The sequence below is a fragment of the Lynx canadensis genome, chromosome D2 (genome assembly GCF_007474595.2).
Source record: "Lynx canadensis isolate LIC74 chromosome D2, mLynCan4.pri.v2, whole genome shotgun sequence".
NCBI classification, from domain to species: Eukaryota; Metazoa; Chordata; class Mammalia; order Carnivora; family Felidae; genus Lynx; species Lynx canadensis.
The window spans coordinates 12,667,875-12,694,276 of NC_044313.2; positions in this window are offsets into that span (position 1 = coordinate 12,667,875).

A 26,402-nucleotide genomic window follows, 5' to 3' on the forward strand; every position below is an offset into this window, starting at 1 on the left:
AGATCTCAGTTTTTGGCAGGTCCAAGATCTATTGGTTGAAAAAAATATTTCACATATAGTACGATCTTATTTTTTTAAAAAGTAGGGGTGCCTGGGTGGGTCAGTTGGTCAAACATCCAATTTCGGTTCAGGTCATGATCTCACGGTTCATGGGTTTGAGCCCCGTGTCAGGCTTTCTGCCGACAGCTCGGAGCCTGGAGCCTGCTTCGGATTCTGTGTGTCCTTCTCTCTCTGCCCCTTCCCTGCTCATGCTCTGTCTCTCTCTCTCAAAAATAAATAAACATTAAAATTTTAAAAAAAGGCTTTGTTTCTTAAAAAAATAAAGTAAATAAAATAAATAAAAAAGTAATTAAAATATGCTCATTGGGAAAAAACATCTGGAGGACTATGTGCCGAACCATTGTTGATATTTAACTCTGATGGGTGAGCTTGTAGAGGATTTTTGTTTCTTAGACCAATTATTTCTGAAATATTTTGAACATCTTTTCCCCTAAAGTTTATTTATTTGAGAGAGAGAGATGGGGAGGGGCAGAGAGAGAGGGAGAGAGAGAATCCCAAGCAGGCTCCATGCTGCCAGCCTAGAACCCGATGTGGGGCTTGATCTCACAAACCTGAGATCATGACCTGAGCTGAAACAAAGAGTCAGATGCTTAATGAACTGAGTCATCCAGCTACCCCTTGAACAATACATAATATGCAAATATTTTGTTTTTAAGCAGGAGAAAAAGGTAAATAAGAATTTACAAATAGGGGAAAACACAGATGTTCTCTATGTTCCCATCATGCTTGAAATAACACTTTTCTAAGGTCATTGTCCTTTCTGCAGCTCTGTGCCATCACGGAAACTGGGGACAGACTGGGTCTTTGAAAGTCTTTGAGAACTTTATTAATTGCAATACAAAATCAGGACTGGAGCAGTGGGAGCTAAGAGGCTGTGTATGGGCTGTATAACACGTACATGACAGTGCATTGCTCTGCGGGGGCCTGCGGGACAGGAGGTTTTTCCAGACACTCATTCGAAGGCTCTCCTTGAGGCTCATAAGAAGAGCGGTATTTTCCTCCCGTCCTGAGCAGGCACCAAGCCGTTCCCAGACAGGGCTTTCCCAACTAAATTGCTTTGGTGTTTCACAGTCGAAATGGCACCTGCCAGACGCATGGGAGGGAGATCCCTGACCCATCGTGGTTTTGTTTGGGGATGTAGGTCCTTGGAGAAGCTGAGGGAGGTTGTAGAGGCGGCTCAGGCCAGAGGGTGCGTTTGGGCTCGTCCAGGACAGGGAAGGGAGTGGATTTGTGTATGTGTGGGGTATGGCCCACAAATGCTCTGGTCCTGGGTCCCACTGGCCTGCTGCAGCCAGATGTGGGGATGGCTGTGGGCTGATCTAGAGGTACTACTAAAGCTGAGATGTGGGGTGCAGAGGGAGAGGGGGCCTTTAGCTGACCCCTCACTCGGTGGAGTGGGTGCTGTGGAGAACCTTCGTGCTCACGCAGGCAGCGGGGCTGGGAACATCGCTCAGCAGAAGGATCAACGGTGATTCGGCGACCCCGGCACACTAAGCGTGGGCCTTACCCACCTTTTCTGGCCACCGCATAACCCCCGGGATGTCATGTGACCCTCATAAACCTCTGCTTTGAAAACGTGATTGAGATGGAGTTTCTAGTCACATAGGCTCAGAGCCAGATCTAATTTAATTTGATTTTTTTTTTTCTTAAAGAACGTAATATGGCCTTTTTCTTTTTGTCATCTGAGTGTTGTGGAGCAAATTTACAGCCGTTGTGTGTTCTTCTTGGGCTCCCCTGCAAAGACTTGGCCCTCTCTTAGGCACTTCCCGACCTTTTCTTATGCTGAACTTTAGCAGGTGCTCAAAAATGGCAGGCTAGGAGCCCTGTTATCACCTTTCCCAATGAGGTCACCGCACACGATACGTGGAATTGGCAATCGTGTTGTGGGATACCACTGTATGCTGAACATTAGCAACTGATACCATAGCCCTTCCTGGGCAAATGTTTGGAAAGTAGCCGCGAAGCATCAAAGCTGCCAGTGGCCCAAAGAGGGTGGCCAGTATGCTGTCCCACCCTCCAACTGTATCTGCTGTGGCCCCAACCCCCCCCCCCCCCCCCCCCCCCGAGTCCTCCCTGCTGGCTTCCCTTGTGACCATTAGTCCCTGCAGTGAGAGGCCTGGATCTTGTCATTTTGGGCTTGGCTCATATTGGGCACTTGGTAAATGCTAAACAGAGTGAATTGGTTCACGGATGGTCTTCTGTGAGCATCTTCCGGGAGCACAGATCTGTCCCCGAATTAATAAACAACACAGCGAGTCCCTCCCACGTGCCCGTGCCCGGGGCTGCCTGCAGCCCCACAGGTGCCTCACCTCAGCCCTCGATGTCATCAGCGGCAAGTCCTTGGCTCTCCCAGGAGTGTGACAGGGAAAGGACGAAGGAGGATGGAGCCTGACACCCGCTTCTCTTTCTGCGTGCCTTTCTTATGCCAGTTGAAAAGGAAAATTTAGATTTCGATGAAGATTCCCAGACTCCCCCTGCCACCACCCACCCAGCCACCCCCGCTCAGATAAATAGATGGTACACCCCCGCTGTGGGATCTGGGAGGGCTTGAGTCCTTTCCCTCAGGACCAAGCACTGCAGGGTGGAGGCTATGAACTCGAGGTATGCTGAAAGCCACTCATTCAGATGCTAATTCCCTCATTAGTAGATCATTGTTTTCATCAGACCGTCTTTCTTTTGGTCTTTTGGGTCTTTTATGGTGGTACATGAGTCAGGTGGCAGGCTCAGGCCTTGAACAAGCTGAGAGGGATCATTTTGCTGCCCAGTTGTCTCTGTTACCCGGCTTTGCAGATGAAGGCACTGTCATGTTGTAGGCAAAGCTCTGCCTGCTGTGCGGGCTGTCTGTTCCCCTGCATCAGGGCTTCCGGGAAAGATGTGTCCTGTTGGGCCAGGACCTGCAGGGTAGAAAGTCAGGGGCAAAAAAGTGGGGCAGGGTTGAAGGGGGCACTGGGAGATGGTTATGGAAAGTCCAGATTCAGAAAAGACTTAGAAACCAAAGGTTGAGATGGAACAGGGAGATGGCAATCAGGAGCCAGACAGGTTAAGCAGCTGGACTGGACAGGACCAGAATCCTAATAACTAATAATCCACTTACTGTTACTGGGCTAATCATAGAGTTTTACATGGATTATCTCAGTTCAGCCTCAGTAATCCTGTGATGTAGGTGCCGTTAGCGTCCCCTTCTAAAGATAAGGGAACTGACCCAGAGAGGTTAAGTAACTTGCACAATGTCACACAGCCTGTAAGCTGGGGTTTGTACCTAATTTGATTGCAGAGCCCCCCTGCCAAAAAAAAAAACAAACAAAAAAAACACCCCACAATGATATATTGTCTTCTGGTCGGTGGGGGCACATGGAAGAAACAAAATGTTCTAGACACAGGGGCAATGCCAGGTTCCGATAGGAAATATTTTATATCCTTTTAGCTGAAGAAGTCGACACCAGCCTCTTAGGCCCACGTCTAGCCTTAGGTTGTAGGGGAAGGATTTAATGACATTTATTTTATGCCAAGTGGTTTCATATTTGTTTTCTCATTTAATCACAACAATTCTGTAGGGTTTATTCCTATTCATACACAAATAAACTGAGGTTTAGGGAAGCTAGATAACGTGTCCAAGGTCATACAGCTAATAAGCCTCATGCCCAAGTTTGCTTCCCAAGCTCAGGCTCTTTTATTATAATACTCTTTCTTCAAGTGGTTGCTGAGTAACCTTAGTTTCAGAGTTTCCCAGCGACGAATGGTATCCATGGCAAGTAGGTTTGAGAAGTGTTGCAGGTACATTTTTATGTATTAAAAACTCTGAGAAGGCCTGTGGTACATACAGCTGTTTTACATTGTTTAACTTTGAATTACTCACTCTGGAGCACAGGACTCTTTTTCTCCCCCATGAAACATACTTTGAGAAATGTCGCAGTATATTATCAGGGCTCCTCAAAGTGCAAAGAGGCAAAATTTACTTTAAAAAGATTTATTTTCTTCATTGTCATGAGTTCTAGCACGGGCCTAGAAAATAAGAATGGCCGACAGCAGCTACGACAATTTTAAATGTGCATAACCTTGATAAAAATAATAATACATATACGCAAGGAAATATGTGGAAAAGTTCGTTGCATTGTTGTCTGAATCGGAAGAAGTTGGAAACCACCAAAATATCCACTGACAGGGACGGGAAAAGAAAGCATAGTATATCTATACAGTGCAACGCCATGTGGCAGCTAAAAAGAATGAGCTAGCTGTGTATGAGTTAACGTGGATGAGTCCCAAGACATATTGTTGAATAAAAGAGATGGGATGCCGGATAATATATTTAATATGATGCCATTCATGTGAAACTAAGGGAAACTCTACATTTTTTTTTATATAGACCTATGGGTGTGAGTGCATAAAAAAAGGGATGGGGAAGAGACACACATTAATAACAGTTTTCAACTCTGATGTTTGTAGGAGGTCAGGTGGGACTGAGGGCATGTATGAGAACAGGATAGATCAGACCAGTGGCTCCCACAGTCTTGAACCAGCAGCCTTAGAACCACCTGACACCTTGTTAGAAATGCAAATTCCTGGGTTCTCCCCTCCACCTCTGAATCAGAAACTCTGAGGATGGGGACCAGCACTCTATGTTTTAACAAGCCCTCCAGGTGATTCTGATGCATATTCAAGCTTGAGAATCACTTGGTGAGACGATCCAGTGCCTTAGGTAATAAAAAGGACAGACAGGACACCCTCGTCCACGCTGTAGCTTTGCTATTCAAAACGTGCGGTCTCCAGACTTGTGAGATGGAGGAGAGTGTGGCTTACTTCTGCTCATAGTCCTTTGGCCAGAAATAGTCACATGACCCCAACCTAACTGCAAGGGATGCTGGGAAATGTGGGAGGCCACGTGGATATTTGGATAGCACCCTATTCCATAGGATGGTTGGCAAAGAAGACCACAGTCTCGTTTATGGAGCTTATTATTTTTTTTAATAAGAAGCACATATTCATGTATTACCTTTGTAATTAAAAAAAAATCCAAGGTTGCCCATGGTATGTGTGTATGGGGGGTTGTGTGCAGGTTTGGTAGGGAGGCCAGGCGTGTCTCAGAGCCAAGAAATAATAAGGATCTTGGATTCTTCTGCTTTCCATGTATTATCTCATTTAAACCCCACAACAATCCTCTCAGATGGCTGCTATTGTAAGTCCCATTTTATAAAGGCAGATTCTGAGTCCTAAAGAGGCTCCAGGACTTGTCCAGGTCGTACAGAGGGTAAGGGAAGAGCTGAGAATTGAACCTCAGGCTTTTAAAGAAAAAAAAGTTTATTTTTAGAGAGAAAGTGCATGTGAAGAGTGGGGGAGGGGGAGAGAGAGAAGGAGAGAGAGAATCCCAATGCGGGGCTCGATCCCATGATCATGACCTGAGCTGAAATCAAGAGTTGGACGCTTAGCCGACTGAGCCACCCAGGGGCCCTGAACCCCCGGCTTTCTTTCTTTTTTTTTTTTTTAATATGAAATTTACTGTCAAATTGGTTTCCATACAACATCCAGTGCTCAGCCCAACAGATGCTCTCCTCAATGCCATATCACCCACTTTCTCTTCTCTCCCACCCCACCAACCCTCAGTTTATTCTCAATTTTTAAGAGTCTCTTATGGTTTGGCTCTCTCCCTCTCTAACTTTTTTTTTCCTTTCCCTCCCCCATGGTCTTCTGTTAAGTTTCTCAGGACCCACATAGGAGTGAAAACATATGGTATCTGTCTTTCTCTGCCTGACTTATTTCACTTAGCATAACACTCTCCAGTTCCATCCACGTTGCTACAAAAGGCCATATTTCATTCTTTCTCTTTGCCAAGTAGTAGTCCATCGTGTATAGAAACCACAATTTCTTTATCCATTCATCAGCTGATGGGCATTTAGGCTCTTTCCATAAGTTGGCTATTGTTGAAAGTGCTGCTATAAACATTGGGGTACAAGTGCCCTATGCATCAGCACTCCTGTATCCCTTGGGGAAATTCCTAGCAGTGCCATTGCTGTGACCCTCTGGCTTTCTAACATGAAAGCCTTCCCTTTTTTCTCCATGATGCCCCGCTGCCATGTCTTTACAGGGCTTCAGATCACGTGGGTGTCTTCTATTGCAAACGGAAGAATGTTACTCGAGAATTAAATCACCGGGATGCATATGTGAAGGGAAAAACAGATGGGCTTCCTTCCAGCTTCTGCCCTCATCCCTGCCCACTCTCAGATGGCTCATATCCCCAACACAATGCATATCCAGCTCCCAAATCATTCACAAATGATGTAGGTTTCACCGCAGGCTTGCAGAGGTGCGGGCAGCAGGAGCGTTGCTCAGCACACAGGCAGCCTTTTAAGAAATCCTCCATAAGGTTTCAGGGGCTTCACTAGTGCGGACTTCTCTTTTTCCCTCCACCAACTCTTTAGCTCCTCCAGGGACTTGGCTCCAGCCTCCAGCCTCACTGCCCTCTCTTACATAATTCAGCGAACAAAACAAATGTCTGGCAAGGCCAAACCTCTTCGCTGGAAGAATCCTGTGTCCGCTTCCTCCTACTACACCTAAAAAACACCCAGTGGACTTCACATCTGATCAAAGCCAAGGGCATACTTAGCACAGATAGCTAGGACAGCTCCTGGCCAAGTCATCCTGAGAAAATAATTGTACCGTAATAATGCTCTGCTCTTTGGTTGACAAGTGGGGGTGGGCGATAGGGAAGAAATTTCCATGGAGGAAAATATGCATATTTCCAAAAGAAGCTGAGTAAAGAGAGCCGGTGTGTGGGAACCCGGTGACCAGGGTCAAGGCTTTCCAGAGTGTGTATTCTTAAAGACACCTTAGATCATGAATGTTTGGGGGATAAAAGAGGTCAAATTCCAACCAATCATCCCCCTACCGACCTAAGCTCTTTCGGCTGACGTGTGGCATCACAAATCCTTTCTTCTTTTGTGCAGAAATGGGGTGGGGAGGCTTCCTCTGGCCGTGTTATACCACGAGTGGGGAAACCAGGAGTGACTGGAGAGCGGTTGGATGAAAGCACGGGCGTTTGCCACTATTTCCTGGAGGCGGCATATGTTTGCAATCACCCTTGATGCAAGCAAAGCCTGCTGTTCCTGCCAATGACCTTGTTGTAATGGTGGTGGAGAGTGGTGACACGGAGGCCGACTTTTCTCTGGCTGGTAGGTGCCTTTCACCTTGAACTTCCAGCACAGGCGACTTCCAGCCTCTGACAGCAGCCTACCAGAGCAGGAGCCCTCGGATGTCAGTGCCCGTCATGGCACAGCTGACACGGTGCTGAAAATCGCTTCCTCTTCTTCCCTAGCCCCAATCCAGGCCTGAAGTGGTCCTTTCTGATCCGAATTCCCCGCCCGCCCTCCCTTCCAAGGTTTGTTGTGCAGTGGATCTCAGCCTCTACCACTTAGAAACCCTGACCTCCAGGGGGCAGCAGACATCTGTGGCAGGTGGAAAATGTCTTTGAGGATTGCTGGTTGTCTTTAAAAATTGTAAAACTTTTGCATTCTACTGGATGATACATATGGGTTTGTTTTAATTTAAAATATCTTCAAAACTGTTACAGTTTTTCCTTCCAAGTCTTTGGAATAAATTCTTGGGAAAACGTACCATGTTTCTCTTGGGGTTTTGCATACCCTTAGCCCTCCACTGAGCACACTCTGGGGTACATAGGCAGGCTGATGTCCCACCTTATTGGCCTGTCGTTCAAGGCCCTTCTCAAGTGTGATCCCCATTTCCAACTTTTCCCCCAGGAGACCCCAATCGGTATATGCCCTGATTTTCAAGACAGCCTGTAAAGCAGGGACCTCGTCTTGTCCACCATCCACCCTCAGAGTCCACACAGCACCTTGCACAGAGTAGGTGATCTCTTAAGGGTGTGTGGCTTCCAGCCACCCCCTCTCACAGGACCACGGTACCTCCAGGATACCATACTCGGAATGGCCAGCAGATGGCGCCAAGGTTTCTACCAGAGCTGCCCATCTGGTTTGTGGTTTGAGACTGGATTGATGGAGGGAAAGCAGGTTTCCTCTGGCCACATTCTCCTATTCTCTCTCTCAGCTCTGCCCTTCCAGGATGCCCATTCAGCCTTCAGGGAGAGGAGCAAGTAAGAAAGAAAGCCAGGAGGGGTTATCCTTCCATGACTTCTGCTTGTTTGGGGACAGGGCAGGATGCTGGCTGATTTGAGTTTCCAGAAGAATCCCAGGATTCTGCTTGTGTCTCAGAGAGGCTCCAGAAATGTAGAGAAGGAGGTTCAACACTAGGCAATGGAAGAAAATTTTATATTAAGCCATAGGTACTTTATCAGAGGAAAATGGAACTAAAATTAAGAAATGATAATATATTGGGGTACTACCATTGGGGCCACCATCACCACCACCATCATCCCCCCACTACTACTACCAACAACAGGAACACCACCACCAACATCATCAATGCCTCCACCATCATCACTGCGACCATCACTACCACAGCCAATGCCCCTCTCCATCATGGGTTTAGAGTTTTCCAGATTGGAGAATACCTTACATATGTAATATAGTTTCTATCACTTGATCTTAACAGAGACACTTAATAGAATTTGATAACACACAGGGAGCTTGAAGAGATAATCTGGTAGGAGATCTGAGTTTTCTGTCTAAATTGCATTCTTGTCCCTTTTCATGTTTTCTGGTTTCTTTGGGAGACCCCCAGTAGACCAGAAGAAGAGTGGCTGTGGGTGCCCCTAATGTGAGAAGAAAAGGCCCATTGTGCTTTGGAAAGAGAGGGAGAGCAGCTAATAGGGGAGAAAGACCATGCCTGCCCTCCTCCCCCACATGGAGGCTCCATATGGATAGCAACAGGTGACTTGAACTTAATGGATGGCTGTGCTCCTCCCCGGGCACTGCGTACATGACTGATCATTAGCAAGACCTTTGAAGTTTACTCCAAAGTTCTTCCATTTGATGCTTCTGGTAGGATAACAGGACTGCACAAAGACACAGCACACAAAGCCACTGAAATGCTCATAATGGTGGCAAAGGATACGGAACAGGGTCGCTGTAGCATCTCTTAAGACAACACAGAAGGCCTGGTGCAGGCAGGCTTCCAAAAGGATCCCACACAAGGAGGGTTTTATCTGAACATTAGTTGAAGATGAACACCAGGCCCCTTATTGCTGAAAGACCCGTGATAGTCCTACAGGCCACGCCCACCTTCAAGCCTGTGAGCATTCCAAATGCGGAAGTATCTCGGGCTCAGCAGAGGAGTTCTGCACCCCTTGTGTGGACGCCATCTTTCTGGGGGAAAACTTGTAGAAAGATTTTTGTTTCTTGCACCATCTGCTGGTGTGGGTAGCTAGAGGCCTGTCTTTATTTAACGTCATGTACGTATGGCAGTGTAAGCACAGCTGTGTATGAACAGACTCAGTACGACTCTGCCGTGAATGTGCCCACGGGATAGGTACAGTTCAAGGAGGAAGAAAGACAATATATGTCTCTTGCTCTAGTTTTATGCATGTAGTATCACAGGCAAATATAGACACCTGGACATTATCAAACCAAAATTAAAAACTCATTGGAAAAAATGACAGTATTTGCACAGATTGCCTATAAATCTTCAATAACTAACTCTCCTTGGGCATAACATCAAATGTTCACTTTCTTTTTAACGTCTCATTAGGAAGGAAATTTATTGTCCAACTATTGAACTATGTCAATTTTTAAAAAAACATTGTATGAATATTTTCAGGAACCATATGCTTGATTTTATATTAGCTTTATGCCACTGTACAGGAAAATGCTTGGTCTTTCCAATGATGAAATGACACTAATCATGAAATTAAAGGAGATAGCGTGTACTCAGTTGGAAGCGACAGCAGTTTCCCATAAAAGTATCATAGCCCTGGCTCCCTTTGATAAGTTAGAATGATGTCACTTCAGGCTGGGCCAGGCACAATCCACTTCCCCTGCTCCCCCACCCCCAGAACCCTCTTCTTCTATCTAAAAGTGGATCCAAAGAGAGTCTTCAGAGGAACCAGATTCTTATTATGGGGTGTGTTCCCCAGCTGTGCTTGTTTGCCTGCCATGGTGGGAATAGTTTGCGAAGGTCCAGGAAGGAAAAGAAAAATGTTACACAAAAATCAATGGATTGCATATGGTGCCCGTTAAAACTAATAAATAGGCAGAAGATGAAGAGCTGGGCTTACACATGTGAACCTGTCTCTGCAAGGGCCCTGGCATCCAGAGGGAGTGGGAGTGGCTGCTTCCGGTCCCTGTGGCCTTGGACCACACCCATGTGGCAAGAGCTTCCCTGGGCAACTGGGAGAGAGCAGGGATGGAAGTGCAGGGAGGAGGGGGGAACAGGGAAACTTGAGAGTTTGCCTGGCTCTAGTGCCCATCTTTTCTACAGGCTTTTTGGACAGGAGAATGCCTCAGCCATGGGACCTCCAATCAAACAAGAGAGAAATATTTGAGCGTCTGCAAACACTTTAGAAATCCAGGGGAACATGGAAGGCTGTAACACTGAAAGCCAAGCCTCTACTCAGCTGGAAATGAGATTGGCCATGTTTAATTCATGGCCCAGTGTATGGCTTTTTCCCCCAGTTCTACCATGTTGAAGATATATATATATCTCCATGTATTTTTCTATGTACATATGTATGTATCTACAAGATATCTGTCATCTATCTATCTATCTATCTATCATCTATCTTTCTTCTATCATCTATCTATCTTTCATCTATCTATCTATCTATCATCATCTATCATCTATCATCTATCTATCTATCATCTATCATCTATCTATCATCTATCATCATCATTATTTATCATCTATCTATCCTCTATCTATCCATCATCTATCTATCTATCTATCTATATATCATCATTTATCATCTATCATCTATCTTTCATCATCATCTATCATCTAGCTATCATCTTTTTTTTGCCTTCCCCCCCCCCAAAAAAAAATTGCCTGTATCAATATGTTGCTAGGAGTGATCTTCATTTGTTCAGTGAATATTCTAGTATCTGCTTGGCTAAAGACTCCGGGAAGTGCTAGGAAGGGGTTCACACACAAGTAACTAGTGTTCGAGTGAATAGATGTAGGGTACGACTTTGAAAGTGTAATTGGAAACCGTATATGTGTTTTCATGTGTGTGTCTATGTATGTGTTTATACGTGTTTATAAATGTGCCTTTTAATTTTTAAAATTTAATCTTAATTTTTTTAATGTAGCAAAGACTAAAAAAGCTCAAAATATGACTGCCAAGATAACCCCAAAGATCTTTTTAAGGCCTAAAAGTTACATATGCATGTGAAAATACTGAAAGGTGTGCTTTAAAAAAAAATTTCTGTTTACCTATTTTTGAGAGACCGAGAGAACGTTCAGCAAGCAGAGAGAGAGACACACACATAGGATTCGAAGCAGGCTCCAGGTTCCTGAGCTGTCAGCACAGAGTCCAATGCAGGGCTTGAACTCATGAACCATGAGACCATGACCCGAGCCAAAGTTGGACGCTTAACTGACTGAGCCACCCAGGTGTCCTGAAAGGTGTGCTTTTTAATCCAAAACCCAAATTTGAAGTTCTGTCAAAAACTCAAAAATTTGTTTCAATTAGAAAACCCCAATGCACCTGTTTGCTAGAGCTGTGTAACAAAGTGCCACAAGCTGGGAAACATAAGACAGTTTATTCTCTCACAGTTCTGGAGGCCAAAATCCAGAAGCAAGGTGTCAGCAGGGCCATGCCTGTGTTCTGGGCTTCTTCTGGTGGTTGCTAGAAATCCTCGAACTCCCTCTGTGCCTCTCCCTGTGTCTCCTCCTTGCAAGGACACTAGTTACATTGAATTAAAATCCACCCTACTCCAGTATCACCCCACTGTAACTTATTAATTATAGCTGCAGAGACCTAGTTCCAAATAAGGTCACATTCCCAGGTATCACAGGTGAGGACACAGACATATCTTTTTGGGGGATGCAATTCAACCCATAACAGTTAAGAATGCTCATTTTTCTTCTAAGGTTCATGTGACATTGTATGAATGGAATGTATGTATGTGTGTATGTATGTATGTATGTATGTATTGTTTCAGAGTAGCCAGCTGAAGAAAGGTGACCCAACATGCATTCCTGTGTGTTTCTTCCCTACGTGTTCAGATAAGTGTAATAATAAATAATTTCCCTATGTGTTCAGATAAGGGTAATAATAAAAATTTGGGGGACATTTAAAACCATTCTCTCCAATATTGTCCCTCTTATAATCTGAATGAACTCTAAGGAAGATCTTGGGCCCAGGACTGTAAACAGTGTTTTCAACACTTGAAGACAGATGCCACAAAGGTGGTCATTTTTTCAAAATCTTGTTTGGGTCACCACACTTGCAGCTCCTTTTTGGATGAAGTCAACTGCTGCTGTTTTCATCAGGGAAAAAGTGTGCCAGGGTGATTTGAGGGCCTTTTCCCCCTGCATGACTCTGTCTTGGAGACAGCAGGAGGGCTGTTGGTTTGAACTACAACATACACCCCAAAACTGTTCACTTATCTTTATTCCACCACCTCCAACTGCCATAACTCAGCTTTGTCCATTCTTCACATGCACTCTGATTGATCCCTTAAAAGCCTCAATCAAATCATGTCTCTTTCTCGTTTACATTTTCTATGATTTTTTTCCTCCTTCCTTTGCATTTTAGAATGAAATTCATAAGGTGTGGTCTACATGCCTCTTTCCAACATTTGAAAGGACATCTTGGAATTGAGTCAATTCTTTTGGCCTGACTTGGGTTATGGAGCTGTCCCTATGGCCAGGGCAGATATGACCCTCCGATAGCTGAATTCCTAGAGTAGGGAATGCGGTCAGCTCCATTCAGATCACACACACACACACATGGAGGGGCGCTGGAGCCCTAAGGAAAATCAGTGAGCCATTACTGGAGGAAAGGATGCCAGGCAGGCTGTAAAGACAAATGTCCACCCTGTGACAAGGGACCACCATGTGTCCTCCTACTGTAGAGTTCTCTGGCAACAATCTGGCAGAAGTGGAACAAAAGTAGTAGCCACAGGTCTATGGGGGAGGTGGCTGGGCATAAAAGAAACTAGAGGAAAACGTTTCATTAAGAGCAAAGAGAGATATGGGGATAATGAAGAGAAGACAATGAAGAGAGAAAAAAAGGAAGAGAAGAAAATGAGCACTTAAAACCCAGGGAAGTGGTGCTATTCCAATTTTCTGGAGCTTGTGCAGTCAGAGTTCTAGGAAGGCCAGACATTTCTTGCTCAAGACCACTTCCAGAGTCACCCAGATGGGATGCTAGGGCTACAGTCCAGTGAACCAGGTGGGTAGAAACTTCCCTCCTTTCTTTCTGCTTGTCTCTTTGCATTCACTTTTTGAGGGGGGTGGTGGGAGAGGATCAGCCTGTTCTTTGGGTGGCCCTAGGAAAAAGGAAGACTTGAGCCCCAAGAGAGATGGTCTGGGGCTGGTCTGACTGGAGCCAGCAAGCATTGACCTGACTGTGCGTCAGGCAGGGCAGTGCAGGTGGCTGGGGGCTAATCTGAGCTGCAGATGGAGAAACCCCACCATTCCTGGTGGAAGGTGCTTCAGTTGGTGTAGCAGCTTGCTCAAACTAGTGTGTTTTCCTTCTTTGGCTCTGGTTTTCAGTTCTTGAGTTCTTTGTCATGCGTTTATACTCACAGGGTCAAAGGATGAGTAAATATTTTATTAGGCAGATTTGTATCTTAGTGAAACTGAATATGCATGTGATAATGCTTTTGCATTGGCAGTGGGGCCTTTGGTGAAGAAATCAGGTAAGAGAGTGTATACAGAACGGCTTGTGAGGACGTATGTGGGAAAGGGTTCCTTGCTCCACTCCGAAGGTGGCCATGGAACCACACATGTATGGAAGTCAGAACTGGAGGCAGAGTTCCTCCACACACAGGACGAACCTCATGTGTCTGCCTCCTGTGTCTTCGTTGCCCTCTCTCAACTCCTGAAATGAGGTGGCACCCATGACCCATGTAAAGAATTTCCAGGTCGCCATGCTCAGCACAGGGTCACGTCCAGAAGACACGTTAGTGTGGCACCCACAAAGCGTGGAAAATTCATCTAAATTGTAACCAAAGTCCTTCCAAGAGAAATAGAGACATGTTGCACAATTCAGAGCAAAATGTTCCCAAATATCTCTCTGTTCTTCCAAACATCACTGAGTCTCAGTTTTCTCATCTGAAAAATAATTTTGTCCACTTTGTAGGGTTTTGGAGAAAACCAACTGTGACAATACCTGGTAAGTGCAAAGCACGTGCCTGGCTCATATTAAGCCTCTGTTATGTGCAATGTGAGACCCTCAGTACCTCATAAACCCCCCTTGAGCTTAAGAATGAGCTTTGTAGATAAGACACAACATCTATACACTCACAGACTCCAAACACCAGCCATTTCCCTGTTGGCTTCCTTAGGTAACGCAGCCTCCTTCATTGACAATTCTGAGTGCAGTCAGAGTCCCAAAGGAAAGTTTTTTGCAGAGAGTAAGCTGGGGAGGGGCAGGCTCAGGGAGACCCTCTGCTTATCACTTTCTATTTGGGTGCTTAGGACAATGGCCATCTCCAGCTAGATCCAAAGCCTTTGATGGCAGGTGCAGCACAGTTGGAAGAAGTCAGGAATTTCCATGAAACAACCCAGAAAGTTCTGGGAACTGCTATATAATAATTATATTACTAATAATGGCTCTCTCAACACCAATCCCAGCCTCCTTCCCCTTGCCTTCCTCTACCAGGAGGGCAGGAAAATGAAAAACTCACCTTCCTGGTTCTGAGCTGGGAATGGCCATGTGACATTGGCTGATCAAATGGGAGTGGTTGAGCACTGGGGATTTCAAAGAAGATTTTCATTTCCATCTGCTTTCCCCTTCTTCCTTCCCTCCCTCCAAAATACGGATGTGATAACTCAAGCTTCAATGGCCACTTTGAGTTTGTAAAGGAAAGTTCGAGAGAATCACAGAAACTTCAAGCCTGACATCCTAGAATGTGTTGAACCAATACCCGGAGAAGTCTACTGTACTTCTCATATGAGAAAAAGACGAAACCTCTTAACTGCTTAAACCATGTATCAGGGCATCAGTTAGGGTATACTCTTGTAACAAAGAAATGCTAAAAGATGGTAGCTCAAACCAGATACTTCATTCTCTTTCCCATGTAAATAGTTCAGAGGTGATAGGTACACGGTAGCCAGGCTTCTCTGCTCCATGAATTCATCCAAGGTTCCGGCATTCTTTTGGCTGTGGCTTTACCATTTCCTGAAGTGTTGTTGTCTATGACATATTCAAGGTTGGCTCTGCAGAACAATGCTTGTGTTTCAACCCCTAGGAAGGGGTTCAACCCCTAGCACCCCACTTCTGCTAGTCTTGGGGCACCTCAACTCCTTGTGGTTCCTTTCACCTGTCTACACCTCTGTATAATAATTTCTTCATTAACATCTCTCTAGTTAAACCATCTGAGTGGAATTCTATTTCCTGCATGATTTTAGACTTATAAAGTATGGAATTCAGATAAAGGAAAGACCATGTTGAGCTAGAGTGGTCACGAGGGGCTGTCAAATAGCAGCTGGTGTAAAACAGGGGCTGGTTACCTATAGCTCATGGACTAAATCTCTGTAATACAAATACAAATCATTGGAATACAAACTCACCCATTTATTTATGTATAGTCTGGCTGCTTTTATGCTATGATGGCAAAGTTGAGTGGCAACCAAGATGGTAAGGACTGTAAAGCTTAAGATATTTACTATCTGGCTTTTACAGAAAAGGTTTGCCAACCTTTGGAGGAAGCATAATGCAGTAGAAGGAGTAGGTCGGATAGACCTGGGTCCAAATGTCTGTTTGGATTTCATCAGTTGTACGTAATTTAAACTTCTCAGAGCCTATTTCTTCATGCACAAAATGGGGATAGTGTTAGCTCCATCCCAAGGTTGTCATGATGATTAAATGTGATAGCACGGTACCCACAGGTGAATAGCGAATGATCGTTTCCTATTCTCTACCATTCCCCCAGTCAGATATGAGCAACAGTATAAAGACACACACAAATATGGGTCTCAGAGAGGTAGCCAACATGATGGCAGGAAATAGTGTATCAGGAAAGTGTGGGAGGTGAGGCTAGACTATACTTATAAACAGGACCAGCTACATAATTTGCTAGCCCAGTGCAATATGTGAACACAGGGCTCCTTATTAAAAAATTATGAAGAATTTCAAGATGGTGATGACAGAGCGTTAAGCCAAGTCCAGGGTCCTTCTGAGTGTGGGGCACAGTGTGACTGCTCACGTCACATGGTCATGAAGCCTAGAGTCACCAGAAGAGGCCCCACCATCCTCAGGGCAGACATGGAAGGGCAAAGGTGTGTGAACTCTTGATGGTCCGATCTGGGTTCCGGTGTTGACACTGCCACTTGCCAGGTTTCTGGGCTGATCAGTTTTGTGTTCAGAGTGTTGGAGTCATCTGTAAAGTATTAAGGACCAATTGTATTGAGTTCAGTGTGTGGCACTTAGTTGCCCTTAGTAAATGACAGTTCTCTTTTCTTTGATGGATTTACTCTTTCTGGGTTAACATATTTACATACTGTGTCTATGTTGAACCCCGTGCAGAACACAAGAGTCTACAGGATGGGCCAGACAAGCATCTGGTTCCCAATGTGCAGTCACTTCCCTGGAACCATGCTGAAACCACATCACTTACTCCAGGACAGCCCTGTGCTAATGGAAGGGAGAAAATAACATCTTTCTCTTTGCCAAATGCCTCACCTCCCCCTGCCTTCGGAGTTTCCAAACATGCTCCGATTGAAAGTAAAAATTCACTTCCTTTTTATTTACTTACTTATTAAAATTTTTTTAAATGTTCGTTTGTTCTTGTCTCACAGGATCTCCCTTAGGATCTCTTGTAGGGCTGGTTTAGTGGTGACGAATTCCTTCAGTTTTTGTTTGTTTGGGGAGACCTTTATCTCTCCTTCTATTCTAAATGACAGACTTGCTGGATAAAGGATTCTCGGCTGCATATTTTTTCTGTTCATCACATTGAAGATCTCCTGCCATTCCTTTCTGGCCTGCCAAGTTTCAGTAGAGAGATCGGTCACGAGTCTTATAGATCTCCCTTTATATGTTAGGGCACGTTTATCTCTAGCTGCTTTCAGAATTTTCTCTTTATCCTTGTATTTTGCCAGTTTCACTATGATACGTCGTGCAGAAGATCGATTCAAGTTATGTCTGAAGGGAGTTCTCTGTGCCTCTTGGATTTCAATGCCTTTTTCCTTCCCCAGACCCAGGAAGTTCTCAGCTATTATTTCTTCAAGAACACCTTCAGCACCTTTCCCTCTCTCTTCCTCCTCTGGAATACCAATTATGCGTATATTATTTCTCTTTAGTGTATCACTTAGTTCTCTAATTTTCCCCTCATACTCCTGAATTTTTTTATCTCTCTTTTTCTCAGCCTCTTCTTTCTCCATAATTTTATCTTCTAGTTCACCTATTCTCTCCTCTGCCTCTTCAATCTGAGCCGTAGTTGTCTCCATTTTATTTTGCAGTTCATTGATAGCATTTTTTAGCTCCTCCTGGCTGTTCCTTAGTCCCTTGATCTCTGTAGCAAGAGATTCTCTGCTGTCCTTTATACTGTTTTCAAGCCCAGCGATTAATTTTATGACTATTATTCTAAATTCACTTTCTGTTATATTGTTTAAATAATTTTTGATCAGTTCGTTAGCTGTCGTTATTTCCGGGACGTTTTTTTGAGGGGAATTCTTCCGTTTCATCATTTTTGATAGTCCCTGGAGTGGTGCAGGACTGCAGGGCACTTCCCCTGTGCTATCTTGAATACCTTGTGTTGGTGGGCGGGGCTGCAGTCAGACCTGATGTCTGCCCCAGCCCACCGCTGGGGCCACGGTCAGACTGGTGTGTGCCTTCTCTTCCCCTCTCCTAGGGGCGGGATTCACTGTGGGGTGGCGTGGCCCGTCTGGGCTACTTGCACACTGCCAGGCTTGTGGTGCTGGGGATCTGGTGTATTAGCTGGGGCGAATCGGCAAGGTGCACAGGGGCAGGAGGGGTAGGCTCAGCTCGCTTTTCGTTCGGAGATCCGCTTCGGGAGGGGCCCTGTGGCACCGGGAGGGAGTTAGACCCGCCGGAGGGATGGATCCGCAGAAGCACAGTGTTGGGTGTTTGTGTGGTGCAAGCAAGTTCCCTGGCAGGAACTGGTTCCCTTTGGGATTTTGGCTGGGGGATGGGCGAGGGAGATGGCACTGGCGAGTGCCTTTGTTCCCCACCACGCTGAGCTCTGTCGTCTGGGGCTCAACAACCCTCCCTCCCGTCGTCCTCCAGCCCTCCCATTCTCTCAGCAGAGCTGTTAGCTTATAACCTTCCAGATGTCAAGTCCCGCTGGCTGTCAGAACACACTCCGTCCGGCCCCTCCGCTTTTGCCAGCCAGACTCAGGGGCTCTGCTTGGCTGGCAAGCTGCCCCTCTGCCTCAGCTCCCTCCCGCCAGTCCGTGCAGCGCGCACCACCTCTCGCCCTTCCTACCTTCTTCCGTGGGCCTCTCGTCTGTGCTTGGCTCCGGAGACTCCCTTCTGCTAGTCTTCTGACGGTTTTCTGGGTTATTTGGGCAGGTGTAGGTGGAATCTAAGTGATCAGCAGGATGTGCGGTGAGCCCAGCGTCCTCCTACACCGCCATCTTCCCAGGATCTTTCAATGTTTATTTATTTTTGAGAGACAGAGAAAGAGCACGAGCAGGGGAAGGGCAAAGAGAAAGGGAGACACAGAATCTGAAGCAGGCTCCAGGCTCTGAGCTGTCAGCACAGAGTCCCATGTGGGGCTCCAACCTACCAATGGTGAGATGGTGACCTGAACCGAAGTTGGAAGCTTAATGGACTGAGCTACCCGGGCGCCCCAGTAAAAATTCACTTCTTAAATGGCCCTTGTCCCACATCCATTTGGTGATAGTGAATGAATTTGCCATGATCCTATGGGGCCCCTCGGTCCTGCAAGCAGACTGAAGCAAACAGCTCCGTGCTCCTGGGAAGGGGCAGGTGCTTCAGGCAGCACCCCGCGTGAGACTTGTATAATGTGCATCTGTCAGGCGGTAATTTGGAGTTTGCAGGTTAGAGGTGACACCTGCCTGCCTGGGAAGCTACGACTGCTCTCTGGAGGGAAGTGGTGGCCTGGGGAAGCGCTGGGGCAGGAGGGCAGGGGGCAAATGTGGGCAGTTCCAGGCTTTTAGTGAACTCCATCCTGGCGTCAGGAATCCGCGGGTGTCACGGAGGGTTTGGCTTTGTTTTCGTTTTTAACGAAAATGGTGGCTTTCTGTCCCAGTTAAGGAACACGTTCTTCCCGTTGTTCTGAAGCAGCTTCTGGAGGCTGCCAGGCTTCCGCCGTCTAGGTAAAGCAGCAGCACATGGCGTCTTCAGGAATCAGTGGTCTTGCCCGCTGGACACGGCGTCCAGACGCTTTAATCAGATGCTGATTTTTGAACTCGGCAGCAGGAGCACAACCTCTGCCTATTGGAACAGACAGTGCTTAAAACAACCTAAGAAACGTGTTGATTCGAAGAGCGGCAAATAATTAGGAGCTGCTGCGTTTTGGCTTTCTTGTTGTTTTTTTGTAACGGCCCAGCGTGAAGAAGCCACAGAAATGAATACATCGGAAGGGATCCTCGCAGGCAATACATTCTTGTGTCTCTGATTCCCATTTCCAGCTCTGCAGTTTTTGCTGGTGTATTCGGCCTTGGCACGTGCCGGTGACATTTGGAGTCGCAGACTCTGAACACACAAAGCCTGGAGTTAGATGACCTCACAGAGCTCCTTCTCCTACAAAGGGAGGTATACAAGAAGGTCAGTTCTTTTGGCTCAAATGCACAAACGAGTCCAAATGGCTGGATAATCATTCCTGCCTCCACTTCCCCCAGAGGCCCCCCGGGGAATTTACAGTAGTCAGCATTACACTCTGAACTTCTTCTTAGTCTACAAAAGTCAATTGTTCTCTCCAGCCAGTCCTGGAGTCCTCCAGTGGTCTGATTAAGGTTTCCTGCTGCTATTTAAATGCCAAGGCAGACACTTAGCATTTACCAAAAATAAATGTTGAGGTGAAGATTTGACATTTGTTTTCAAAGTGAGAGGCCATCTACCCATCACAGCATCGTTTGTTAGGTATTCTTTTTATTAGACCAAATGATTCATGTTAGCAAATAAATATAAATCAGCCTCTGTTGGCTATGGTTTTATTGAAAAGGTAGATTCTGATTTTTCAGGGCAGTTTGGAACTCGCTCAGTTATGGCGTCTCAGCGTACAGCAAGGCCATAGTCTCGTAGATCATCTATCTGATGCATGAATTTGCCATATCTCTCCCTCAGCTTTAGTTTGTTAAGCTTGGGTGCAGTGATATCCAAGGACGGTAATAGAAAATGGGATAGAGCACTTGAGTGATGGTCTCAAATCCAACTCATGACGGTAAGCACCTCCTTTGAGTGGTCCATCGCAGTGTCCTGGTAGGGTTTTGGACAATAAGCAAGTGAGTTAGCACGAGGATAGACCAGTGCTTGGTCTAGAGGGTTTGGATCCTGAGCAGCATCTGGTTCTGCTTTTAGTGGTTGTACCTCTGCTTGACCATGTCTTTGTGGTTTCACGTGGTCAAAGCACCCTGCTTCTTATCCTTCTTTGTGACATTTATTCTACTTATCCTTCTTCTTCCCTACTGTCCACATAATAGATAGGGCATGACCAGGATTGCTCTGTGTGGGGCTGTGATCAATCTGGCAGAGGGTTTTAGGCACTGTTTTGCCATAAACCTCAGGGAATAACTTCTGGGAAAGCCTGGTTCTGTAACTGGTAGGGTCCAGTGAAAAATGAAAATTTGGGGCCCTAATTAAAAAATTAAGAATTTCAAGATGGCAACAGGAGGGCCACATATAGGGTCCTTCTGAGCACAGGGCTATGTGACTGTATAGGTTTCATGCCCATGAAACTGGCCTTATCTTCAGGGTAGTGGGCATGGGAGACTGCTGTCTCAATCTGGGCTCCACTTTCTGAGAAACTCTTGGGGAATTGTATCTCTCAGAGTTGGAAGTGAAGCCTCTCATCATCCCTGCAGTGGGAAAGGGCTTGGCCCTGATGCAGGGGGTCCATGCTCCAGGAAGGGGCAGCTTTCCAGAGAGTGCCACATTAAGCTCTGAGGGAAAAGCAGGTACAGAAATGTGGCCCCTTTGTGTGGTTACAACAGATTGGGACAGAAAGGACAGTTGGCGGAGGACAAAGTTCCCTGCTGGCACTGCTCCAGTCTTTATCCCCCTGGTTACACCTTGATCCCCTCCCCCCACTCCCACAGACTAATGAATGCTGAAATAGTGCTACAAATCAACCTCAGCCAGCCTTCCACCTTAAATGTGAAGACAATTCCAACAGCACTCAGGGAGCCAGGGAGGAGATCTAAGGAATATATATCACCTCCATCGTAGGGATGGATGGATGGTTTGAGACAAATCACAGGCCTGGGGAGACCTGCCTCAAAACAGAAAACTAACAACAGGAGATTCATGAAATGTGACACATGGCAGGCAATGATGCTGAATACATACATATTAGAAGAAATAAAGTTTAGACATGAAACCCTTACAAGAATGTGAAAAGTATTTCTATGAAAGAAGAGATGATCATTAGACCAAAATACAAGAGATGTTAGCATAGGTAAGAAAAAAATTTGTGGAAACAGATAATGCCAAAATAGAATTTAAAAGAATAATTTGATCATTTAAGAACAGAGTGACACAGTTGAAAATTTTTATAAGATGTGGAAATTAGGCTTGAGAAACCCACTCCCCACCAGATGCAGAGGAAAAATTAAAAGAGAGATAAAGAGAGAGACTTTTTTAGTCTCCATAGCTAACTCCCCTTGTCCCCTGAATGTCCCCGGAGTTACTTGAGGCTGGTTCCTGAGATCTCATTTCTCTCGCTACACTTTCTCCCTAGGTATGCTCATCCATTCCAGGCTTCAAAACCATCAGAGAGATAATAATTGATATGGAGGTGAGGGGCGCCTGGGTGGCTCAGTCAGTTAATCGTCTGACTCTTTGTTTCAGCTCAGGTCATGATCTTGTGGTTTCATGGGTTAAAGCCCTGCATCAAGCTGTGCACTGACAGTGTGGAGCCTGCTTGGGATTCTCTCTCTCTCTCCTTCTTTCTCTGCCCCTCCTCTATTTACGCTGGCCCTGTCTTTCTCAAAATAAATAAATTAAAAAATTTTTTTTAAATAATTGACATGGTGGTGAGATTACATAGCTATATGTATCTAAGTAGAGTTGCTGAAGAAGAGAAAAATATTTAAAGATATAATAGAAGAAAACTTTCCTGAACTGAAGAAAGGTCTGAAGTCCTAGATTGAAAGAGTGCTCCGTGTATAGGTAAAATTAATTAAAAATTGTCAAGGCCTAGACCAATATCTTGAATTTTCTTGAATTTCTAAAGCATTACTGGTTACTTAGAATGGAGAACAATGTTAGGCTGGCTACAGAATTTTCTGCCATGTTCAATTCCATAAGGCAATGGAACAGTGCTCCTGGTTGTTCCATTTGTGAGTGAAAGAATTTCTGTGAAGAATTCTGTGGTCAGCTGAAGCAGACACTTTTTGTGCTCTGCACCAGGTTCTCTCTGGATGCCTGTGATTTCAGCTACCTGTTGTGGCACCTGTGGCGGTTCCCGGACATGCTGTCTGCTACCCACCTCCAGACATTTTGGGGACCTTTATGCATACAGGCTTTTTCCAAAGAAGTGAAAGGGAGTTAATATTCCTGGGGGCAGTGTGACCCACTGGAGATGGAAGTTGGCAGATGAATGCCCGAGCCTCCCACCCTTCATGGAACAGTTTTGAGGCACATTCTCCATGTTTCCTCAGGGGTCCCCAGTGGCATTGGGCCCCAGTTGGTAACCAGATCAATCAACCCCCCATTATTGTTTTCCATCTTCTCTGTCTCTCCCTGCTTCCTCACTGCTGTTTCCTGGGAACAGTTCCAAAATAAATTACTCACACCCAAGTCTTCATCTCAGGCTCTCTTTTAAAAGGGCAAAACCTGGGGCACCTGGGTGGCTCGGTTGGTTAAGCGTTCGACTTCGGCTCAGGTCATGATCTCACGGTCCATGAGTTCAAGCCCCGCGTCGGGCTCTGTGCTGACCGCTCAGAGCCTGGAGCCTGTTTCAGATTCTGTGTCTCCCTCTCTTTCTGTCCCTCCCCTGTTCATGCTCTCTCTCTGTCTCAAAAATAAATAAACGTTAAAAAAAATTAAAAAAAAATAAAAGGGCAAAACCTAAATTAAAACACCTACCTATCTCTTCGTTTTGCATGAAAGCAACAAAAAGAAATTCTCACATATTTAAGGACTCAGAAAATATACAACTATGTACTCTTGGTGATAAAATTATATGAACATATACTGCAACCAATGAGAGATGAGCAAAGAAAAGACCTCAGGAATGAGGAGATGTGTGACAAAAATTTAAAAAGAATCAACAGAGAGCATAGAAACCAATTAAGCATGGAATTATCCAAACGACTGTGGTAAATGTGGTCTTAAAGCAATGTAAATATTACAACTCTTGAAAATAAAAGACAGTGAAAAACAACATAATAATAAACACCAAGAAATATTGTTTCTTGATGTTGATTAGTCAAGGTACATAGCATAAAATAGAAATTTTAAAGTATAAAAGCTAGACCATTAAGATTAAAAGTAATCTTATCCCTTCTACCACTGGTCCTGAGTCATCCAGTTCCCTATCCTGTAAACATCTATCTTACTAGTTTATTTTGCAGCTTTCAAAAATATTCTCTACATATTCCAGAAATTCCATATGTACTCCCCCCACCCCCCATCATTTGTGGGGGAAAAATAACCCCACAAATGATGCTGGAGAGCCTTGCTTTTCTCACTCAGTGAATTCTGAATAGTACATTTTAAAAATCATTTTATGTCCTTCTTTTAATACAACTGCAGAGTATTCCTTTGTATGGATGAACCTCAAGTTACCTCTTCAGTCTCCCACGATGGGCCTCTAGGTTATTGCTAATGTATTGCTGTTACAACAGGGCTCCACTGAATAGCCTTAGCACAGGTATGGGGTTATCTGTCCTCTTCCCTCTTGAAACTCTCTCCTCTTTTGCTTTCTGTGATACTGTGCTTTCCAGTCTGTCCTGGGACTTCTCTGGTTGCATTTTTTCAGTCTCCTTTGCCAACTCTCCTTGTCCCCTGAATGTCCCCATATTTACTTGAGGCTTATTCCTGAGATCTCACTTCTCTCTCTATACTTTCTCCCTCGGTATGCTCATCCATTCCAGGGCTTCAAAACAAACTATATACTGATGATTGCCCAAATTCTATCTCCAATCAAACCTCACTTCTGAACTCCGGTGCCTGCATGATACCCTCACTCACATCTACTATAGATGCTGCAATCTTATACCCTAAATGGGACTCTGGAAGTTTCTGTCCAATCCTGTTCATCTCCCAGTCTTCCTCAAGTCATATAACTATAGCAATATCTCTCTAGTTTCTCAAGCCATATCCTGGATACAATTCTACCTACAAAATATATTCACAGTCCTGCCATTTTCATCTCTCAGCACTACCACTCTTGCACTGACTGCCACCATCTTTCTCATGGGCCACCACAAAGCCCTGGCTGGCCTGTCTGTTTCCACCCCAGCTTCCACAATCTATTCTCCATTCAGCAGCCAGAGGGACTTTGTAGGATGTAAGACTTCTGTCTCCATGTTGTGGCAGTTATCATGCTGTCATATAATGAGTTTTGTGTTTGACCCCCTGCAAGATTGAGGTCTCCTTGAGACACAATTGTCATTGACTTTCCAGCTCCTGGAATACTGGGTGTACCTATTAAAGTAGGAAATTCACATGGAACTGAGTTTCCAAATTACAAAGAGGAGTACATTTAAGTCAAGTGAAGAACACATTTTCTAAATCACCATTGAAATATGAAGGGTCTATTAGGTCAGAGGTAGGGTATTCCAGCCCATCTCCCATCTCAATCTCCTTTCTTCTTCTCGCATTCTTTGACCTTTAGGTGATCTGAAAGAGTGCTTTAAGAGAAGCAAAGATCTCTATGGGCTACCATGTTTCTGAGTCTTTGGAAAGGTTCCCTTGTCAGTGCACAGGGAACTCTAACAATAAAATGACAGTCCTGATAGACTTTCAAGATTTCATGTTATTATTCTATTTGTGAACAATAATGATTATCACGATCCATTCCTCTGTATAGACATTTTAAATACTGGTTAAGCAACTGAGAATTAATTTATTGGTAATGAACATTTTCAACTTCATTAGATACTCAGAAGCCTACTACATTATCATTATCTGGATGCTAAATTTTAATTGCATGCAGCCTGGTCCCCCAATAATTAACACATTGTATATCCCACCTAATTCACAAACTAATTGTCATTTCTTAGATCTTAATATTACTTGCTAATTTTGCCGAGGATAAAAAAAAATCTGACTGTCAAAACTCCAGAGAAAATGACATTATACAGGCACAATAGTGACAAAACAAGTTAATTTATTGCAAAGTCACCGGGAGAAGGAGTTTTTAATTGCATATTTGTTACCTTCATAAAAGACATAAATGGCTTTTTAGTTACATATTTGCTTATTTCTTACATATTAAAAAAGTGTTAACAAGCCTGATTAAAATTAATTGCAAGGTCCAAGATCTGAGTGGAGATACTAACATTAGCAAACTTCTAATTGAAGCCCAAAGAGGAAGAACACAAGGAGATTCTGGGTGGAAAAGGAATCAGAACAGATGTTTGACTGTGGAGATGGAAAATAATTAAGTGACCCACCAAGAAAAAGAGAATCTAAAGAGAAATTCAAACTGGATAACAAATAGGAAAAAAACTTATCCTGATAATATTAACGGTGGTAACGGTGGTTTGCTTCTAAAGGCTCGAGCTGGAACAATCACCAGTGTTCTCAGACAACTTTAAAAGAAGCACACTTGGTTGTTATAGTCTGGAAAGCTATCGTTGTGAAACTATTTCTCACATCGCACGATGTCTTGGTATCTTTCCAAATCGGTGTCAATTCCCTCTATATGCAGCAAGTTCTATATGGGCTCCTACTGGCAAAATATGGCATCTTTGCGGGCATCTGGGTGGCTCAGTCAGTTGGGCGTCCGACTTCGGCTCAGGTCATGAACTCCAGGTTTGTGAGTTTGAGCCCTGAATCGGGCTCTGTGCTGACAGCTTAGAACCTGGAGCCTGCTTCGGATTCTGTGTCTCACTCTCTCTCTCTCTGCCCCTTCCCCCTCTTGTGTTCTCTCTCTCTTTCAAAAATAAATAAACGT